The sequence below is a fragment of the Oryctolagus cuniculus genome, chromosome 2 (assembly GCF_051225735.1).
Source record: "Oryctolagus cuniculus isolate XC-2025 breed Fujian yellow rabbit chromosome 2, ASM5122573v1, whole genome shotgun sequence".
Lineage (NCBI taxonomy): Eukaryota > Metazoa > Chordata > Mammalia > Lagomorpha > Leporidae > Oryctolagus > Oryctolagus cuniculus.
In genome coordinates, this window is record NC_142868.1 from 74,524,374 (window position 1) to 74,544,370 (window position 19,997).

The following is a 19,997-nucleotide window of genomic DNA, read 5'->3' on the forward strand; positions in this document are numbered from 1 at the left end:
GACGGCCCAAGTCCTTGGGTCCCTGCACCCATGTGGGAGACCTGGAGAAGGCTCCTGGCTCCTGGCTTTAGCCCAGCTCCAGTCCTTGCGGCCATTTGGGGAGTGGACTGGTGGATTGAAGATTAATTAATTCTCTCTCTCTCTCTCTCTCCCTCTTCTTCTTTTTCTTTTCTTCTCTTTTCTTTTCTTCTTCTCTCTGTAACTCTGCCTTTTGAATAAAGAAATCTTTAAAAAGTGTGCAAGTGGAATGTCAAATCGACAGTTGATTATTCAAATCTGGAGCTTTGGGGGAAAGATCAGGGCTAGAGAATGCTTGCAGGAGTTGTTATCAGACAAAATATTAAAAACAAGGTGTGCGTGTAGGAAGTGAAGGGATCGAGGGGCTCAGCCCTGGCTTACTCTAAACATTTGGAGGTTCTTGAGAGAAGAACGCAGCAGAGGCATTGGCCAAAGAGAAAAGTTCGAGTTTAGGAAGAAAACCAAGATAGAGTCATACCTCTGAAGCCAAGTGGAGGTGGTGTTCTAGAACTGGATCCTAGTAGTGTGAAGAGTTCTGTTACCAAACTGGGAACGTCTTGGTTCACTTTTTGAGGTGTGTGTGTGTGTGTGTGTGTGTGTGTGTGTGTATGAGAGAGAGAGATCTCATTTGGAACCTTGGATAAGCTTCAGGAAACACGGTAACTTAGTTATGGCAAATTTAGTGCCTAAGAACCTTTGGTTTGGTTTCTAAGCTCGTTGTTTTAAAGACGTATGGTTTATTGAAATATAATTTCCATATAGAAAAATTGCCCTTTATTAGACATTCAATTTATTACATTTTGACAAACCCTTATACAGCTGTATAACCCGTTACACCCAAACTATAAAAATTTCCATCATTCCATAAAGTTCCCTTGTCCTCTTTCCATCTTTTTCCCTTAGTTTTATAGTTTATATTGGGTGGATAGTTATATATATAGTGTTTTTTGTTTGGCCTGTGTGTATGAGACACATACATGTTAGTGTGTCAGTGATTTACCTTTTTATTTTTCAGTATTTCATTGTCTAGATGCATTGAAGTTTTGTTTTTTAATTCATCTACCAGTAGTGGACATTTTGGTTATTTTTAGTTTTTGGCAATTAGAATTTTGTTCCTAGTTTTAATTAGTAACGCATGAAATTAAAACAGATTTATGGAGTAGGCATTTGGTCTAGATGTTAAGCTGCCTCTTGGGACACCTGTATCCCACATCAGAGTCCCTGGGTTCAAGTGCTGGCTCCACTCCTGATTCCAGCTCCTGTTAATGTGAACCCATGGAAGGTAGCAGTGGTGGCTCAAGTACTTGGGTCCTTACTACCCACTTGGGAGGCCTGGATTGAGCTCCTGGCCCAGTGCCAGCTATTGCTGGTATTTGGGGAATGAGCCATCAGATGGGCACTCTGTCTCTCAAATGTGTAAAACTGCATCAATAACTCATAACCTGTTATCTCTATCCACATATATTGCCATAATTTCCCCATGTTCTTCTATGCGTTTTTTTTTTTTAATGATTTTTTTCGACAGGCAGAGTGGACAGTGGGAGAGAGACAGAGAGAAAGGTCTTTTGCCGTTGGTTCACCCTCCAATGGCTGCTGCAGCCGGCGTGCTGCGGCCGGCACACCACGCTGAACTGAAGGCAGGAGCCAGGTGCTTATCCTGGTCTCCCATGGGGTGCAGGGCCCAAGCACTTGGGCCATCCTCCACTGCACTCCCTGGCCACAGCAGAGAGCTGGCCTGGAAGAGGGGCAACTGGGCCAGAATCCGGTGCCCCGACCGGGACTAGAACCCTGTGTGCCGGTGCCGCAAGGCGGAGGATTAGCCTATTGAGCCGCGGCACCGGCCTTCTATGTGTTTTTACATGACTGTAATCATAAAACAAATACCTTGGCTAGTTGTTTAGTAAACTATATAGTCCTTTTTAAAATATTTATTTGAAAGAGCAGCAAGAGAGTTGTTTCCTATCTATTGGTTCATTCCTCAAATGGCTGTAAGAGCCAGGTCTGGGCCAGGCTGAAGCCAGGAGCCTGGAACTCCAACTTGGTTTCCCTTGTGGTTGGCAGGGCCCACGTACTTGGCCATCATCTGTGACTTCCCAGGTGCTTTGGATTCGTAGAGATGTTCCACCACAGTGCTGGCACCTAAACTGCATGGTTTTTAAGTAGTTGTATTTCACTCTTTCAGTCTACTGTGATTTTCTATCAGGTTCCTTATTGATATGTAGAAAAGTGTGCTAAAAATTTACTTTGTGTATAAACTTTTTCCTGTGATATATATGTATATATTTTTAATATTTGAGAGGTAGAGTTACAGACAGAGGGAGAGATAGAGAGGATTCTATTGGCAGGTCCAGTCCTCAAATGGCCACAGTGGCCGGAACCACACCCATCCAAAACCAGGAGCCAGGAGCTTCTTCCAGGTCTCCCACGCAGGTGCAGGGGCCCAAGTGCTTAGGCCATCTTTTGCTGCTTTCCCAGGCCACAGTAGAGAGCTGGATCAGAAGAGGAGCAGCCGGGACATGAACCTGCTCCGGGATGGGATGCCGGCGCCACAGGCGGAGGCTTATCCCACTGTGCCGCAGCGCCAGCCCCCATGCTGTGATATATTCTCAGCAACTGCTTGCTTAGTTGTCTTAACTGAAAGTAGTGAAATCAATTCAAGCTGCTGGAAGCAAAACAAGGGTGATGGTTAGAAGGATATGGAGTATTTCTTGGACTTCAGTGCCTAGCGGAGGTAGTCAGACATCAAGTCAGGCAAGGGTCGTCAGCCTGGCACCGTTGCTCCTCTCTGCTTCTCTCAGTCCATTGCTCCGGTTCTTTCCCTTTTTTTTTTTTTTTGGCAGGGGAGAGGAAGGTGGCTGGTGCTCAGGATGCCTGAGTTTGTGCCTGACTGCTTGTTTTAGATCCAGATGCTGCAGGAAGCAACACCTGTTCTCAGCGGAGGTAGGCATCTACACAGGACTAGCTAACTCAGCAGTGTGTAGGGTGGAGCCCACCTCAGTGAGTAGAAGGGGCTCTTCTCAGAGAGGGGTGGTGGTGAATAGAGTCCACACTCAGAGTTTCCCACTTAAGGTCAGACAGTGTAACATCCATTTTCACAGCTGGTAAAAATGCTCTCCAAAAGGGCTATTACAATCGGATCTTCCGAGAGAAAGCGAGGGGAGCATGACATACACGATGTCATCAGATTTGTGTTTAGGTACTGAAGTAAGTTCTTTTCCACTTCTTAATTTTGATCGATCATCTATAAGTGATGTCTAGGGGAAAACCAAGAAATTCTACCTCACAGTGTACACTTTTTGAAGGCTTACTGTGTGCAGGCATTCTGCTGGAGGCTTAGAGCAGAGCGTGCCTCCAGGACAGCTGTTGTCCTCAGTCATGCTTTCTACCTGATGTTTATTTAAGCCTGGAAAAGGAGTTCGTTATTGAGTGGGCAGAGGGAGTTGCATCATCTGTCTGGAGATAACCACGCTGAGGTCTGGGGGCCCAGCAGGAACCTGGACACCTTGATGCATCGCTGCAGTGCCTGCCTCGGGGCCTGTCCCGAAGTCCTGAGACTCAGTGCTGGGTGGTGTGTCTTGGGGTCAGTCTGGCTTTTAGGCCCCAGCTGGAGTCACCTGGGCTGGCCAGGTTGCTTCCCTGAAGTATATATTTGAGCCCTCCTGGGACCTGCCCAGGGTCTGTTGCCTGTGGGTCCTGATGCTGAGCATTGAACTTCTGAACTTGAAAATAGCCACGGATGAAAAATGTTTTCAGTCAGCAAACCTGTCAAGGTCACTGTGATCATTTTACTCTCTTCTGAAGTCATTTGTTTTAGGACTCTTCTGCTGATACAATGAGAACTGCATGAAGATTTTAACAAAACTTGGAAATTTAAGAGAGTTTGTTCATATGTGTAAATGAATTCTTTCTATGTGACTTTTTATTTTTTTTTTTTATTTTTTTTTTTTTTTAAACTTTTATTTAATGCATATAAATTTCCAAAGTACGACTTATGGATTACAATGGCTTTCCCCCCAATACCGTCCCTCCCACCCACAACCCTCCCCTTTCCCACTCCCTCTCCCCTTCCATTCACATCAAGATTCATTTTCGATTATCTTAATATACAGAAGATCAGCTTAGTATACATTAAGTATGGATTTCAACAGTTTGCTCCCACACAGAAACATAAAGTGAAAAATAATAGATGATTTTTTAAAATGATGATGAAATCAGAGCAGACCTATTGTCATGTTTAATCCCAGTGAGAGTCAAGTTGGGAGTTGATAATTTCTTTCTTTCTTTTTTTTTTTTTTTTTTACAGAGGATCAGTTTAGTATGCATTAAGTAAGGATTTCAACAGTTTGCACCCCCATAGAAACACAAAGTGAAATATATTGTTTGAGTACTCGTTATAGCATTAAATCTCAATGTACAGCACATTAAGGATAGGGATCCTACATGAGGAGTAAGTGCACAGTGACTCCTGTTGTTGACTTTACCAATTGACACTCCTGTCTATGGCATCAGTAATCTCCCTATGCTCCAGTCATGAGTTTCCAAGGCTATGGAAGCCCTCTGAGTTCTCCGATTCTTATCTTGTTTAGACAAGCTCATAGTCAAAGTGGAGGTTCTCTCCTCCCTTCAGAGAAAGGTACCTCCTTCTTTGATGGCCTGTTCTTTCCACTGGGATCTCACTCGCAGAGATCTTTTGCCAGAGTGTCTTGGCTTTCCATGCCTGAAATACTCTCATGAGCTTTTCAGCCAGCTCCGAATGCCTTTAGGGCTGATTCTGAGGCCAGAGTGCTATTTAGGACATCTGCCATTCTATGAGTCTGCTGAGATTCTCACTTCCCATGTTGGATCACTCTCTCCTTTATTTACTCCATCAGTTAGCGTTAGCAGGTACTAGACTTGTCTATGTGCTCCCTTTGACTCCCAGTCCCTTCACCATGACCAACTGTGAACTGAAACTGATCACCTGGAACAGTGAGATGGCATTGGTACATGCCACCTCGATGGGATTGAATTGGAATCCCCTGGTATGCTTCCAACTCCACCACTTGGGGCAAGTCAGCCTGAGCATGTCCCAAATTATACATCTCTTCCCTCTCCCATTCCCACCACCATGTTCAACAGAGATCACATTTCAGTTAATTTTCAACACTTAAGAATAACTGTGCATCAATTTCAGATCTAAACCAGTCATATTAAGTAGAACAGATAAAAAAAAACTACTAAGAGGGATAATGTATTTAGTTGTTCATTAACAGTCAGGGCTATGCTGATCAAGCCACCATTTCCCATAGTGTCCACCTCACTCCAACAGGTTTCTTTTAAAAATAAGATTTATGTATTTGAAAGAGTGACAGAGAGAAGTATTTTCCACGTGCCGGTTTACTTCCTAAATGTCCACAACAACTAGGGCTGGGCCAGGCTGAAGCCAGAAACTTGGAATTGTGTCTGGGGCTTACACGTGTGTCTCAGGGGCCCAGGTACTTGGGCCATCATCCACTGCTTTCCAAGGCACTTTATCAGGGAACTAGATCAGAAGTGACTCACACTGGCACCTGGACACGGGTGAGTGTCACCACAAGACCGTGGCTTAACCTGTCATACCACAATGCTGGCTGCAATTTTATGTGACTTTTTAGCTCAGAAGAACTTCTACCTGGCTGGTGTACTGCCACAGTGCTCAGTAAGGATGGTGAATGCTATAGGGGAGACCCTTTGCATTTGTCGGTTAACATTTGGTCAACAAATGGTCAACTGTTGGAATATACAGTACTTGAGCTTTTGTATCTGGCTTATTTCACATAGTGTAATGTAGCCAAGTTTCAACCACGTTGTGACATGTGTTAGAATTTCTTTCCTTTTTATGGCTGAATAATAATCCACTGCATTATATATAAGGATGTTTCAAAAAAAAATCCATAGGAAAAGAAATTAAAAAGATAATGCACATTTCCCACAAACACTTTGAGGTTCTGTTGTATATTACATTTTGCTTATCCATTTATCTGCCATTGGATACTTGGGTTTTGCCCACTGTTTCATTATGGTGAGTAATGTCGCTATGAATATGAAAATATCTCGGGCTGTTGCTGTGGCATAGCAGGTAAAGCTGCTGCCTGTGGTGCAGACATCCCATATGGGCTCTGGTTTGAGTCCCAGCTACCCCACTTCCAATCCAGCTCTGCTATGGCCTGGGAAAGCAGTGGAAATGGCCCAAGTCCTTGGGCCCTTGGACTTGCATGGGAGACCCGGAAGAAGCTCCTGGCTTTGGATTGGTGCAGCTGTGGCCATTGCGGTTCTCTGGGGAGTGAACCAGCGGATGGATGACCTCTCTCTCTCTCTCTCTCTCTCTGCCTTTCCTTCTCTCTCTGTGTAACTCTGATGGAAAGAAGGAATGTGAATGTGCACGCTGCAGAGTAGGGAAGAGAGCAGACTTTGGAAGGACCAGGCTTGCATCGCAGACTTACTAACAGAGTGTGCTTGGGACCAAGTTTCTAACTGGAAAGTGCCAGCTGCTGACACATGTGTGTGTGTGGAGGTGCCTCAGAGCCGCTGAGGGAGATGTCGGAGAGTTCTTCCTAAGGAGTCGAGCTGGTTCTCGGTGCTGGGTCAAAGTGAGGTGTCTCCCACCATGCTGGCCTGTGGGTAGGGAGGTCACCGATAGGGACAGTGGGCTTTCTGACTTGCTTCAAGTAACCCCATGGCATCCCTAGACCGTCTTTACTGACAGTGTGGCTTGCATGGCTTTTCATATACTGGCCCCCATTCTACATGTGGGCTTGGTGATTTGAGCCATTGCAGAGAGCTTTAAAAGTCTGGCTCAAAGGCATTAATTTCCAGTGACTACATCATCTTTTTTCTTGGGTTCTGATTCTTGGTTGTCCCCCTTATCTGTGATTTCAGTTACTCGTGGTCAACTGAGGCCTGAAAATATTAAATGGAAATGCCAGAAAGAAATAATTCACATATTTTAGATAATTTTTATTATCGCAAATTGCTATAATCAGTTATTCTATTTTATTATGGCTGCTGTTAATCTCTTACTGTGCCTGATTTATAGATTATGATCATGAGTATGACAGAACAAAAACATGGTATAAACAAGGTTCAGTACTAGCCATGCGTCCAGGCCTCCATGGAATGTTTTAGAACATACCCTTCATGGACGAGGGGGAAACTACTGCACTTTTTATCTCTTGGCTGCTCACTGGCATGTCAAGAGTAAGGAAAAATAATAGTTGTTCAGTCTAAGTTAGCTTTTCAAATTAACTAGGTAAAAGGGGAGGAAAGTTCTGTGTGAATGCATTGCACAAACTTAGGGAACTAGAATGATAACTCAGTTCATAATAGATCATTGCTCTTCTGCAGTTATCTTTGGAGATGCAATCTTCTCATTCTCTAATATGAATTAGGTGATATAATCTTGCCAGTTCTTTGTCAAGGGCACCTTGGGTCTGTTGTGCTTCTCCTGCCCTATATTTCTGTGTTTCTTTGTGATGAGTCACAGATAGTTGTGCCATTTGGGAAAATGGAAAAACTACGCTGGCTATTTACTGAGCAATGGTCTGAAACATTTTCACTTGGGGCCTAGATTATCTTTAGCATAGATTGATAATGGGTTATGAAAAAGGTCTAGATTTTGGCATACTTTCTCTTTGTAGGAAAGTTTAATCTACTTTGTTAGCCAGTAGAGTACTAAATGTACTTGCTTTTTATCTTAATTGGCATCAGTGATTGTGGCCAAAAGTGCTTCCTTGGTATGACATCAACACAGATGAAGTTGGCCTCTCTCCTGGGAAGTGGGAGCTGGTAATTTTGTTTTAGTAGATGCAACATGACAGTCATAATTATGAGTCTCTTTATTTAAATCCTCTATGGTGCAATGAATTGGGATATTGAAAACAAAAGGCTTCCAGTTTGGACAGTACAAGTGAAATATTTGCTCTTCACCTGTAGCTTTGGGACACAAACTGTTAAATACATTGTGTTGGTGTGGTGCATCTGTAGTATTAGTTTTTGTTAATTTTTTTAAAGATTTATTTATTTGAAAGGTGAAGCTACAGAGAGGGAGAGACAGAGGCAGAGAGAGAAGTCTTCTGTCTGCTGATTCACTCCCCAAATGGCTGTACTGACCAGGCCTGGGCCAGACTGAAGCCAGGAGCTTCATCCAGGCCTTGCTCGTGGGTGCAGGGGCCCAAGCACTTAGACCCTCCTCCCCTGCTTTCCCAGGCCATCAACAGGTAGCTGGATAGGAGGTGGAGCAGCCAGGCCTTGAACCGTCGCCCATATGGGATGCTGGCACTGCAGGTAGATGCTTAGCCTTCCACGCCACAGTGCTGGCCCCCAGGTTGTTTTATTGTGTAGGCTTCTCTCTCGTTTCTGCAGGCTTTCCTATCAAGAGGTGTGATGTTCTTTATGCAGGATTAGTTTCTGGGATTTATGCCATTTCACCCAAGGCAGCTAGATATTCAGAGTTAAGAAGGACAAAGATCAGAGTTTTGTCATAAATGCCCCGTTGGGTTTTGCTTTCTTTCAAACCTTTGTGAGGCCAGATGATGGTAAGCTAAAGAATAGGTGGGAGATAATTCTAGTCTTGGTTGTGTCTTGAAATAATTGAATGAACTTGAAAGTCCTCAGGGCTGCTGCAGTGCACAAATCTAGGCGCATCATTACCGCCATCTCTAAGGTGAATGGTACCCTGGAGTTTCTGTTCCTTGGCGAGTGGTATGAATGGTGACCTACAGGCACGTCTGTAAAACATAATTTATTCTCTCTAGACCTCAGCCTTCTTGGGTATGGAATGAGTAAGTTGGAGTAAATGGACTAGGATATGCTAAACAGTGGAAGATAATTGGAAGTGTTGGTTGACCTTTTGTCCATGAATGAGCTTTTTTTCTTGGAAAATAATGAGCTACCTTTGCTAGTAAGAGTAGTATTTTATTTCAGGAGAAGTCTGTCTGTTGCAGTGTCTGTTTTGATGTGCAAGCTGCCTGCTTGAAAGACTGTTTTGGCACGTTTTAGGTGTCTGAATCAGACTGTCTATCGTTGGAATTTTTAAGACAGTTGCTTTGGGACTACATGGATTATTTTGTAAAGTAACAGCTTTGATGGCGGTAGTCATTCAGTTGCAAAACACACAAGATTCTGAGTAAATGATTTCCAGATTTATTTTATTTTCTGTGAAAGGAATGTTGGTCAAAACTGAGCAATTCATAAAGAATACGTTTTATTCCATTGGAGCATAAGTATATTTTAGTATTTTGATATTTAAATAAAATTCCAAACACTCATTATATTTAAATAATAATAAAAATGTGTGATGTGAGAGATGTCTCTGCCCCCTTCCCTGCCTAAGATGGTAAACTGTTAGTAGTTAGATACGTAATTTTCTAGAATTTCCTCTTGCACATATATTCGTTATTGAGAATTTTATTTGAAAGAGTTACAGAGAAAAAGGGAAAGAGAGAGAGAGAGGTCTTCCATCTGCTGGTTCACTCCCCAGATTGCCACAGTGGCAAGAGCTGGGCTGTCCGAAGCCAGGAGCCAGGAGCTTCTTCTGGGTCTCCCATGTGGGTGCAGGGCAAGCACTTGAGCCATCTTCTGCTGCTTTTTCAGGCACATTAGCAAGGAGCTGGATCAGAAATGCTGCAGCGGGGACATGGACCGGCATCTGTATGGGATGCCAAGGCAGCAGACAGTGGCTTTACCTGCCGTGCCACAGTGCTGGCCCCTATTACTGAGAATTTTTGAGCACTCAGAATTCTCTGTTTAAAGGAGGTGAAACTCCTAAAACCTTGTTAGTATAGGAAATTTAGTGTAGGAAGTGAGAAGTTGTGATGTAGATGCATATTTAGCATTTCCTCATCCAAACTTTCATCTTTTTTTATTATCCAAGTCATTGGAATATTCTGGTTTCTTTAGAAGCAACCACTCAGCAACAGTGAATACTGATTTAATCTGACAAGCAAAAGCCCCTCCCCTTTTCATGGAACTTGTCGGTTTTGTTTTGAGGTTTACTGTAAGTGATGTACAGTATGAACAAGTTTCTGCCTATAAAGGCTTAGGAAATCTGCGATGTTTCATTGGCAGGCAGTCCATGGAAAATTCTTGAGTTTTGTGGGGGGGGAAAAAGAAGTCATTACAGCCAGTCCTATTACTGCTGCAAGACTGAGCCGGGCTGTGAGCAACCGTGGTCTCCAGAGAGGAGTCATTGTATGGTCTGGTGCTTGGATTTCTTTGAGTCTGGGTATAGTTTCTGCATTGCAGTATGAAAGCCAGACTCCTCTGCACAACCCCAAGAGGTTTTTTGGGACAAATAACTTGAATAAGACACCTCTCTTGCTTACTTTCACAGCTGATGACTTTGATATTCTGAGGAATCTAGGTAAGTTAGATATATAGTGGATTGGGCCTCTAAACTAAAACACTAGACTTGGGTTTTAAAAGTAACACTGCTTTTTAATAACAGCTTTCTGAGTTTTATGTACTTTTCACTTCCATACACGTTGATTTGTGGTATTTGTTATGTTAAATTACCCCTACTTCAGGGTACATTCTAGAAAGTGTGAAAAAGCAAAGATTATTATGAGCAAATATGAATATGTATTTACCTACTTTTTAGAAAGACAATTAGGCAAGTGTGGTACTCAGCTTTGGGCCTGAGTTGTCAAGCATAAATGCTCTTGCTAAGCCATATGTAAACGTTTTGTTCTTAAAACCAACTGTAGTCATTTAATGGTTACTATGACAATACCTGGAAGAGTGGTAGGGAATCATTACATATAGACGTAGTGTCCGGTATCATCTGAGGTGTCTAGAACCTTGGCTATTTGGTTAACTGTGCATTGCGATCCTGGTTATACTGTGTGTGTGTGTGTGTGTGTGTAAATCGAATGAGGCAGAGTGGGTGAAAGGGATGGAAGAAAACTGGAACTAATTATTTATAACTTAAAATGCTCTGAACTTGTTTAACTTGGCAATTTGGGTTTCACACTATCATAGCGGCAGGAGTTGAGGGCTGGGGGAACACAACTGTGCTGCATTTCATAACCTGTTTAAAGAATACAGGAAATACAGTTAAGTGTGAGAAGAAGATGTTAAAAACATTTTGCTAAGTGACATTACTAAGCTTTCAAGAATGTGCCTGTAGGGGTTTGTGGGGGTGTGGGGTCTCCACATGCTGCATTGGTGGATTTAGGGAGTTCTGGAGCCAGAGTGTTGCACAGTAAAAGCAGATTTTTTCAGTGAATGGCGGCATTAGTCAGTGAGCCCCAGCAGGTCAGTTCTGTGGATCTGTGCTCCGTTCCCGCACTTCCAACAGACGTCTGTGCACAGCTTTTCCTCAGTGCTGTCCATGGCACAGTCAGTGGGGGCCTCACTGCCTCAGGGTTGAGTTGCACAGCGTGGCTCATGCCAGACTGACGGACCCTTCTGTGGTAATCACAGAATAAATCAGTTTTCCGAAGCCAATGCTCATTTAAGTTGAAAGCACGTGTTAAAAAAAAAAAAAGCTCCTGAGGTTGAGGCAACACTAATTAATTGTTTACTCTTTATTAGTGTAAATTGTTTACTCTTTATTAGTGTAAAAATGGTTTTTCTTTGGAATCCTCTTTTTTTTTTGACAGGCAGAGTGGACAGTGAGAGAGAGACAGAGAGAAAGGTCTTCCTTTGCCATTGGTTCACCCTCCAATGGCCGCCGCGGCCAGCACACTGCGCTGATCTGAAGGCAGGAGCCAGGTGCTTCTCCTGGTCTCCCATGGGGTGCAGGGCCCAAGGACTTGGGCCATCCTCCACTGCACTCCCTGGCCACAGCAGAGAGCTGGCCTGGAATAGGGGCACCCGGGACAGAATCCGGCGCCCCGACCAGGACTAGAACCCTGTGTACTGGTGCCACAGGTGGAGGATTAGCCTATTGAGCCGCGGTGCCGGCCTGGAATCCTCTTGTTTCTATGGTGTGTTTTCTATCTGCTTTACAGGAGGAGGTATGTGTCTTCCACTCCCACTTCAATGGTTTAGTTTTTGGGGGGCTGGTTGGGGGAAGTGAAGGGTTTCCATCTGCTTTTAAGACACTTTAATATTTGAGTATTCCAACAAAATATTGTAATTAGTGAAGTGCAAGATGTTAAAGACATTTTAAATATGGACCTGATTATGTGGTTTTGAGGGTGGGTGAGAAAAGGGAGCAAGGTATTTTTTTTTTTTTCCTACAGGCAGAGTGGACAGTGAGAGAGAAACAGAACATTTTTAAAAATGTGCCATAAAAGAGTTTCTCTGATAGCTTCCTTTGTTGAGTAGTATTTTCTCTGGAAAAAAATTTAAATTTGTATGTTTTAGAAAGAAGTGGATTACTCTCCCCTAGATAATGAGCCTAAATAGAATCTTAATAAATTATGCTTGATCAATTATTTATTTTAACCCAGATCTCATATCTGTTCCTTGAACCTCTGCTTTATTTGTTGTTGGGAATGGATACAAATCCTTTTAGCTCTAGAACTCCCAGCATTCATCTCCTAAACTCAAGTATTAGGTGTTTGTTTTTTCTTTTTTAAGAAAAGATAAAAGAGAGCTCGTCTACTTTGTTAGACTAAGAGCTGAAATCCTTTGAGTTTCTGTCTGGAACGTGATAGATTATTGATGCAGTTTTCCTCCCTCTTCTATCTGCTATGGCTTCCTTCTTTAAATATTAATGTAAGTGAAATAGTCCTTTAAAAGAATGTTTAATTCAACAGTGTTTACCATGTGTCGTGCTGTCTGCTGCTCAGAGCAGGTGGCCTAGAATGAGGGAGCCTCTTCAGCTCACCCCCTTGCCCTCTCACTACAGTAGTTCCTAGTCATCCCAACAATTTTCTCTCTGACAGTCCCTCCTTGCCTGGGCATCTCCTTGCTTCAGCCCAGCCCAAGTGTGAGTTTCCTTTTCAACAGTGCTGGCAGACTTGCATTGCTGGAAGAATCGATCCAAACTCTTGAGCTGACCTGGCCACTGCTCTTCTCCCCACCCACTGACCATGTGGAGTTTCTGATTGTTACCAGCCAGAAACCAAGATCACAACCATTGTGATTCTCTCTGACTGCATCGCCTGTCTCTCCATTTCTATTTGAAAAAGTCCTATTATTTTCCCTTCCTGGTCAGTATCACTTCAGATTTTTTTTTTAAAGATTTATGTTTTTTGAAAGGCTGGGTAGTGGGGGGGGGGCAGTGAATCTGAGAGAGTGAATCTGAGAGAATGAATATGAGAGAACGAACAAGAGCATGTGATATCTTCCATCTGCTGGTTCACTCCCTAAGTGGCTGGGGCTGGGTGAGGCCAAAGCCAGGAGCTCAGAACCCCATCCAGGTCTTCCATGTGGGTGACAGGTGCTCAAGTGCTTGGGGGCATCCTCAGCTGCTTTCTTAGGTGCATTAACAGGGACCTGGATTGGAAGTGGAGCAGCCAAGACTTGAACCAGTGCTCACATGGGAAACCGGTGTCGCAGGTGGCAGCTTAACCTGTGCCACAAAGCTTGCCCAGGATCCCCTCATTACTTTCGTGGTCTGCTAATCTTACATCTAGTAAGACACTTTAGATGGTGTTGTCTTCTCTTCCTTACACACAAATCTACTGAACCCAGACTGTAGCAGGTGCAGAACTTCACCATGTCTGGCACATGGTAGACATCAGATCCATATCTCAAGTGGTGATCCTGATTATACTGATTGTGTGATATTACCACAATTTTTGATTGAATTCAGCTTTCAGTCTACAGTCCCCAAACATGACTGCCACTAATCACAAGAAAGGAAACATTCAAGGACTGCTGTTAATTAAAAAACAAATTCAGACTGGAAATAAACTTGATGAAGAATTCTTATGGAAAAAAAAAACTCAGTTTTTATGTTACATTAGAAGGGGTCAAAGTGAGCCTTAGCTTTCCTTGAGGTCTAAGAGCCTGCCACCATGGTTGTCATCACCTAGGAAGGGACATCCAGAGATCTTGTGCCCTGAACCTGGCAGGGTACCTTCAGAAAGAATTTAAGTCATCCTGGTTTCTAGAAATCTCTGTGCAAGTGTAAGTAATGGCCATGGAGGTCTAAATACAAATGGATCTCTTATTAGTGAAGACAGTGTTCTAGGGACCAGAGCATTGGGTTTGAGTTAAGCATATCAGAGTTGGCTCTTTGTACCTCAGACTTCATGTTTTCCCTCTTCAATGGTTATGGAATGTGGAGCTGCCTACAGAAAACCTGTGTTCTTGATCTACCTCCCAACCTAGCTTCCAAGAAGGTATGGCCATGTGACAAAGCTGTGGCCCCTGGCATTAGTGTCCTGTACATGCAAGTAGCTTCCACGCTTGTCAACCATTCCCCCTTCCAATCTGTTCAGTGACCACATATGGTGCTCTTTTGGGCCAGAGATTGAGGTCATGCATGACAGAGGAATGGAAAGGTGAAGACCCCTTAATTCTGGACAACCTCTGAAAACTTTTCTGTGAGACAGCAGTAAGCTTTTGTCTGGTCTTTTGCCTTTACTTGAGGTTTTCTGTCACTTGTAATTGGAATTTGAATTCTCAACTCAACAGTATAAGTATGCTTTATGACTTCAGACAGTGAATGTCTAGACAGGGGAAGAAGGAATTGCCTCAGACATAGTATGTGCTCTCTGAAGTGGACTGAGATTTTGTTGATTTAGTCTAAGAAAGGATTTAAACGTTGGATTAATGTTAAGCTTCCATCAATCATTTTTAAGGTCTCTTCTAACTCAGTCAGTGACTTTGCAGTGTTTAGTTTTTAGTTTTTTTTTTTTTTTTGATTGTAGGTTAAGACAAGTTTTACATTGTAATATCTTAAACTAGAATGTGTTTTATAAATTAGCCTTAGTTTTGCCTACTAACTGGAGCAGACTTTAATGTTTGATCTTGCTGGTCCATAGATAACATCCAAAGGAGGAGATAGGTATAATGTCTGCTCACATTTTAATGGCTGGAACACATAGCATCCACCTGTAAGGGATGTAGAAAAATATTGCCCAACTGTGTGCTAGAAAGAAGAGGAAAAGATTTGAGTGACTGGCCAGCCCTAGTTACTTGTTATGAAAATTCCATTGCTCTTTGAGAATAGTCAGACCCAACTAGTGACAGACAGAAGCAAACCCCTGGAGCAGGTCCTCCTGGTCGATTTGGCAGGGCTGCCCCTGGAGGTATGGAGGAATGTGCCTGTGCTCTGTAGATGGTAGGAGGAGCTTGGGCAAACCTGTCTGCTTTATTCTTCCCACAGTTTCTAGTCAGATAGGGTAGGTTACTTCACTCATGGACAGGATGACAGCATGAGTTCAGACTGAAGCCAAGTGTGATATAGTAGTTGAGCTCCCACATGAAAGGAGACATCAGGAGTGGGAAAGAAGCCCTCAGCTCTAGCATTCCTGCCTGCTGTTCTCTTTCCTCATCAGGCTTAGGCTTCACCCCTACTTTAAAGAAGTTGCTTCTCAGTGAAGCCACTACCCCTTTCCCTGCTCTTCCAGCACCTCTGAGGGCCAGTGGAGATTGTCTCTTAGAATTCTCTGACAGGTGCATTAGTTATATCAAGAATAAGGCTACCTTGTGCCCAGGGCTTAAATTTACTTTCCCCTTTCCAATCTCAGATTCTGTGCAGCCATATTGTCCCTTGTAGCTAATTAGAGGACTGGAATGAGATCCAGTGACAAAGTGAAGATGGCAGAAATACTGAGATGCCCTCAGTTTGAGTAGACCCTTTGCCATTGTCAAGTTCCCTGGGGAGAAATGAATCTTAGGATTGAATTCCCTTGCAAGGTAAAGTCCTGATGGGTTAAAATCCAAAGGAGTTCAATTCCAAAATCAAATTCTCTTGGCCCTTTGGCACGTTAATTATTTTAGCAAATGTTTAATGAAAACCCACTCTATGCACTCCTCCTGGTGCTGGGGGTGCGTTAGTAAAGAGAATTGCTCCCGGCCCGAGTCTGCATCTGGAGCTGGTTTCCCCCTGGAGACTTCCCCTGTAATGGTTTGTGAGCAGCCACAGCCCAAAGTTCTGTTCGATTCCCTGGGTGGGAAGTACTCGTCTGGTTTTTCCTTGGACCCTTACCCCCCATGATAAATGCCTGGCACAGCATGGTCCTGGCCTTCAGGGTCCAGCTTTAGTGCACACTTGTTTTTTTAATTGTTTATTTGTAAAGGCAGAGTTAGAGAGGCAGAGGGGGAAGGGAGGGAGGGAAAGAGGGAGAGTGAGTGAGTGAGCGAGCAAGAGAGAGAGAGAGTGTGTGTGTGTGTGAGTCAGTCTTCCATTTGCTGGTTCACTCCCCCAAATGGCTGTAATGTCTGGAGATGAGCTGATCTGAAGCCAGGAGCCAGGTACTTCCTCCAGGCCTCCCACAGGGATGCAGGGCCCAAGGACTTGGGCCATCTTCCATTGCTTTCCCAGGCCACAGCAGAGAGCTGGATCGGAAGAGGAGCAGCCAGGACTCGAACTGGCACCCTTATGGGATGCCAGCACTGCAGGCAGTGGCTTTACCCGCTATGCCACAGTGCCAGCCCCAACACACTTTCAGGACTGGTTGATAACCCCTTTTTGGATGTGATTCCTATCTTTTTCCTCTCTCTGGTTATGAACTATTTGAGAAATGAGAAAAAGAACAAATTGGATAGATTATTCTAAATGAATTATAGCTAGATTCTGTAATTATAGAATTCATTTCTACTTTGACATCCGAGTTCCAGAGGAAAGCTGGCTTGAGGGACAGAGTGTGTGGGAGATGTCCTCTTCCCCTCCTACCCTCTCTGCTGTAGAGATGGGGCTACTCCTGGGGCTGCAGAGTAGAGCTTGTGCGATAGGCAGCAGGGCCAGGACACTCACCTTTGGGTCTGGGATTAAGGGGTGTCCCCAGAACCTCAGTGGTCAAGTTAATATTTAATGCATTTTTAAAAATTAGAATGAATACAAATTATCAAGGTGAACAAAATATCAACTAACACAGGATCAGTAATGCATTATCTTAAAAAATTCAGAATGAAGGAAAAATGCATTATGAACAAAATATCAAATATAGTGAATGACAGGGTCAGTAGTACTCAAAATTTCCTTGTTCCAGAGTTCCAGGATGACCTCGGTGGCCCTGTCTTACATTAGGTGCCTCACGTGAATACCTCCCTCAAGACCCAGTCTTGGCTCTGGGGGGCAGTTCATTCCTAGAGAAAAAAGAAGGGTGCTGGACTGCTCTGGACTTGTGCGAATCATTCCTCCTAGATTTAAAAATTGCATTGTCGGGGCTGGTGCTTTGGCACAGCGGGTTAAAGCCCTGGCCTGAAGTACCGGCATCCCATATGGGCACCAGTTCTAGTCCCAGCTGCTCCACTTCTGATCCAGCTCTCTGCTATGGCCTGGGAAAGCAGTGGAAGATGGCCCAAGTCCTTGGGCCCCTGTACCCATGTGAAAGACCCGGAAGAAGCTCCTGGCTTTGGACTGGCACAGCTCTGGCCGTTGTGGCCCTTTGGGGAGTGAACCAACCGATGGAAAACCTCTCTCTGTGTCTCTACCTCTCTGTGTAACTCTGTCTTTCAAATAAATAAAATAAATCTTAAAAAAAATTGCATTGTCACTTTTCCTGGGTGTAGTGAGTAAAAGGACAGAAGAAGTAGAAGCATTACTCGAATTAAGCTCCTCCATGTGGTAGGAATAAACCTACATGGGATACAAGCAACAGTCTATCCAAAGTGTGAATGTGTGCAGGTATTCTCTGTAGGTTGGGGTGGGTATTAGCCCTCTGAGAAGAAAGTTCAAAAACATAAACCGAGAGTTTATAGGTAGGAAAGTCTGTTCCTAGTTAGTTGGAAATGATACAGCTGAATGTGAAGGCAACTAGCCATGACAGCTGCCAGTGTCTGGAATCTGGTCAGTTCTTTGCTCAAAGCACTAGGCTACTTCTTTGTTATTCCAAAGTGGTCCATGGATCAAAAGTCTCTGTGTCGGCAGGGAGTTAGAAATACAGAATCTCAGGCTCTACCACAGACTACCGAATCAATCTTATTTTTTACCAGAAGCCGTTGATTTGCATGCACGCTGAAGTCAGACATATCATAGAATATGATTTTTAATTTATGCTTATTTTTAAAAATTAAAGTGTAACTCTGTAGTATTAGCTATATAGCCTTTCATTTTGCAGCTCACTAAAATCAAATGTAGCTTCCTCCTGTTGACATGATTCGAGTCCCAGCCTCTCCACTTCTAATGTGCACCTTGGGAAGCCACGGATCGTGGCTCGGGTAGTTGGGTTCCTGCCATTCATGCGGGAGATTGAGTTCCTCGATCCTCACTTAGGCCTGGCCTAACAACCTCGGATGTTGAGAGCATCTGGGGAGTAAACCAAATGGGACATCTTCTTCTGTCCTCTGTTCCTTCCAAATAAAGTGAAAATTAAAAAGCAGAACATAACAGCCACAACAACAGCTTGTTAAACAGTCTCACGGGAAATCATTATGCTTTTTGGAAACTGCCTGCTAAATGTGCGCATACTGGGTCCCTAGGTGTAAGATTTGCCTCACTAAACTTGGTGCTTGGTTGAATTTGTCAAAAATGGCAGTGCAGGAGCCAATTGAATAATTTAGGTCTGAATTGTGAAAGTAGGAATAAGCTGAGGTTTAGTGCAAAACTATTAGCTCCTTGAATGGTTTTGAAAGGTGGAAGAGACTTACAATATCAGCAACATACTGATGATTTTTGTGGTTCAATTACTTAGATTTTAATTATTTCATGTGAGTGGTATATAACCATGAGCTCCCATCTATTGGTTCACTCCCAATGCCTGCCATGACTAGGGCAGGGCCAGGCCGAAGCTGGAGTTGGAGACTCAGTCTAGGTCTCCTGTGTTGTGGGAGGGACCCAAGCACTTGAGTCATCACCGCTGCCTCCTAGGGTCTGCGATAACCAGAAGCTGGAATCCGGGGCAGAGCAAGGACTCCAACCTTGATGCTCCTGTATGGGACACAGGTGTCTCCGGCATCTTAACCCCTAGGCCAAACAATCTGTCTCTTGATTGCTTTATTTATGACTTTAGAATAAAATAAATTTTGTAGCTTACATAATATACCAATGTTGTCTTTTTAATTTTTATTTTAAGATTTATTTATTTGAGAGGCGGAGTTAGCACACAAGTGTACACTTCCATCCACTGATTCATTATAAATGGCCACAGCAGCCAGAAGGGGGCCAGGCACAGGCTTCCTCTGTGTCTCCCATGTGGGTACAGAGGCCCAAGCACTTGGGGCATCCTCTGCTGCCTTCCTAGGCACGTTAGCGGGAGGCTGGATCGGAAGTAGACCAGCCGAGACTCGAAGTAGCAACCGTGTGGGGTTAACCCACTGCATCATAGCACCAGCCCTTTTTTAAAAATTGAGAGCAAGTTAAAGAGGAGGTGGCATTTGGGGTTTTATAGCCTAGGGAGTTAAATTGCTGTTATGATTTGTGAATTCTTAACTTTTAAGTAGAATGATGTAATTTTATGATTTGGAAACTATAAATCACAACTACTTATATTCACATCTTAAAAAGATGGACATCCTATATTTTGCCATAAAGAGTAAAATGAACTTTGGCATGGTTATAAAGTAGTGAAGCTACTTTTGACTTTTGGAGTGAAAATTTATTTTTTTAAGGTTTATTTATTTATTCGAGAGGCACAGTTACAGACAGAGAGGGAGAGACAGACAGAAAGGTCTTCCATCTGCTGGTTCACTTCTCAAATGGCAGCAATGGCTGGAGCTGAGCCAATCTGAAGGCAGAAGCCAGGAGATTTTTCTGGTATCTCACAGGGGTGCAGGGGCCCAAGGACTTGGGCCATCTTCCACTGCTTTCCCAGGCCAAAGCAGAGAGCTGGATCAGAAGTGGAACAGCCAGGACTTGAACTGGTGCCCATAAAGGATGCCAACACTGCAGGCGGTGGCTTTACTCACTACACTACAGCATTGGCCCCATGGAGTCAAATTCTTTATTACATAATTAT

General features: G+C 43.6%; 1 protein-coding gene across 6 annotated transcripts in view; it reads left to right on the forward strand.

Moving 5' to 3' along the window:
* Positions 1–19,997, forward strand: part of MTUS1 (microtubule associated scaffold protein 1) — a 163,580-nt gene that overhangs the window by 21,294 nt on the left and 122,289 nt on the right. For 2 of the 6 annotated variants that reach the window (XM_089325864.1, XM_070068466.2), the window contains exon 2: positions 2,859–2,958. The exons of the other annotated variants lie outside the window; for them this stretch is intronic. The gene's annotated coding sequence lies outside the window, so the exon portion shown is untranslated. The remainder of the gene's footprint in view (positions 1–2,858; positions 2,959–19,997) is intronic. 6 annotated transcript variants of the gene reach the window in all.